This window comes from Arachis hypogaea, chromosome 19 (genome assembly GCF_003086295.3).
Source record: "Arachis hypogaea cultivar Tifrunner chromosome 19, arahy.Tifrunner.gnm2.J5K5, whole genome shotgun sequence".
NCBI classification, from domain to species: domain Eukaryota; kingdom Viridiplantae; phylum Streptophyta; class Magnoliopsida; order Fabales; family Fabaceae; genus Arachis; species Arachis hypogaea.
Window position 1 is genome coordinate 71,899,534 of NC_092054.1, and position 1,929 is coordinate 71,901,462.

The window sequence follows — 1,929 nt, forward strand, 5'->3', positions numbered from 1 at the left end:
CCAACATCTCACAAAATTCCTGAGAATTTGTGACACTGTGAAGTCCAATGGAGTCCAGGAAGATGCCTATAAACTGCTCTTGTTCCCATTTTCACTTAGGGACAAGGCAGCTAAGTGGCTGGAATCATTCCCAAGGGGGAGTCTAACCACATGGGATGAGGTGGAAGGCAAGTTTCTGGCACGTTTCTACCCTCCACAAAAGGTCAATAGGCTTCGATCTGAGGTCCAGACTTTTAGACAACAAGATGGTGAAACTCTCTACGAGGCATGGGAGAGATTCAAGGACTTGACAAGGAAATGCCCACCAAACATGTTCCATGATTGGGTGCAATTGCACATCTTCTATGATGGGCTCTCTTATGAATCAAGGAAGGCTGTAGACCATTCATCAGGAGGTTCATTGAACAAGAAAAAGACCGTGGAAGAAGCCATTGAAGTGATCGAGACAGTGGCTGAAAATGAATACTACTATGCATCAGAAAGGCACAACACTAAGGGAGTCATGGAGCTGAACCAGGTTGATACAATTCTGGCCCAAAACAAGGTGTTTGCCAAGCAACTAGCAGAACTTACCAGGCAATTAGAAACAAAGCAAGTGACTGCAATACACACACAAGATCAAGAGGAAGTAGGCATTGAAGGAGGTGATTGGGAAGAGGCCAATTATGTGGGAAACCAACAAAGGCAATCATATGATCCACACTCCAACACTTACAACCCAGGCTGGAGAAACCACCCAAACTTTGGGTGGGGAAACCAACAAACCCAACCACAAAACCACAAACCTTACAACCACAACCAACAAAACAATTCCACATACCAAAACTCCAACCAAAGATCATACCAAGCCACACAACACACTTACCCCCAATCGTCATACCATGACCAAAGTAATCAACCTACCCAACCCAATCCTAACCAACAATTTCAAGATCAATTAAACCGGATGGAAGGAATGATGGCAACCATGAGTCAAGACATAATTGAATTGAAAAGCTTCAGGGATGATGTGAGGACTACCTTAAGAAACCATGGTGAAAAACTCAAATGGATGGAATCTCTAGTAGGAGAGCTATCTCGACAGGCCCCCAAATCAACTGCAGTGTTCCCTAGTGACACAAAAAAGAATCCTAAAGGGGAACAAAAGAGAGTAAGATGGGAAGAATGCAAGGCCATCACCGTATTGAAGGAAGTCTCAGAAGAAGGAATCAGGCCCTCAGAGCACGAACCAGAAATCTTGAAAGAAGGTGTGGAAGAAGTTAGGCAGGAAGGTGGAACTGAGCAAGCCAAGGAACTGCAAAAAGGCATGATGGAAATATACCAACCAAAAGCACCATTTCCTGAAAGGTTAGGAGGAGGTGAAAAAAAGAAAACCTATTCAAGGTTTCTAGAGACATTTAACTCTCTTCATGTCAATATTCCTTTTCTTGAGATTCTTCATCAAATGCCCACACACATCAAGTATTTAAAGGAATTGTTAAGCAAGAAAAGAGTTTTGAAGGGAGGACAAACTGTAACAATGAACAAAGAATGCAGTGCTCTCATCAAGAAGGACACCCTCTATAAGAAAACGGACCCAGGAAGTTTTCATATCCCTTGCATCATTGGGGAAACAAAAATTGACAGAGGATTCTGTGATCTAGGAGCTAGCATAAATGTGATGCCTCTAACTCTTATGAAGAGGCTACAACTGAATGAGGTGAGATCCACTGATGTAATCATACAACTGGCTGACAAAACTCAGAAGCAAGCTGAAGGGGTAGTTGAAAATGTGCTGGTGAAAGTGGGAGATTATTACTTCCCCACAGACTTTGTCATTGTGGACATGGAGGAAAGCTATTTGCACCCTATAATTCTGGGCAGACCATTTCTAGCCACTACTAGAGCACTCATAGATGTAGAACAAGGAGAACTAATTCTGAGAATACA

At 42.8% G+C, this 1,929-nt stretch overlaps 1 non-coding gene across 1 annotated transcript; it reads right to left on the reverse strand.

Moving 5' to 3' along the window:
* Nucleotides 1–208: 208 nt before the first annotated feature.
* LOC112781920 (small nucleolar RNA R71) lies at nt 209–312 on the reverse strand. Its single transcript, XR_003192667.1, has one exon. It is a non-coding gene; the product is annotated as a small nucleolar RNA R71 (small nucleolar RNA).
* Between the last annotated feature and the right edge of the window lie 1,617 nt (nt 313–1,929).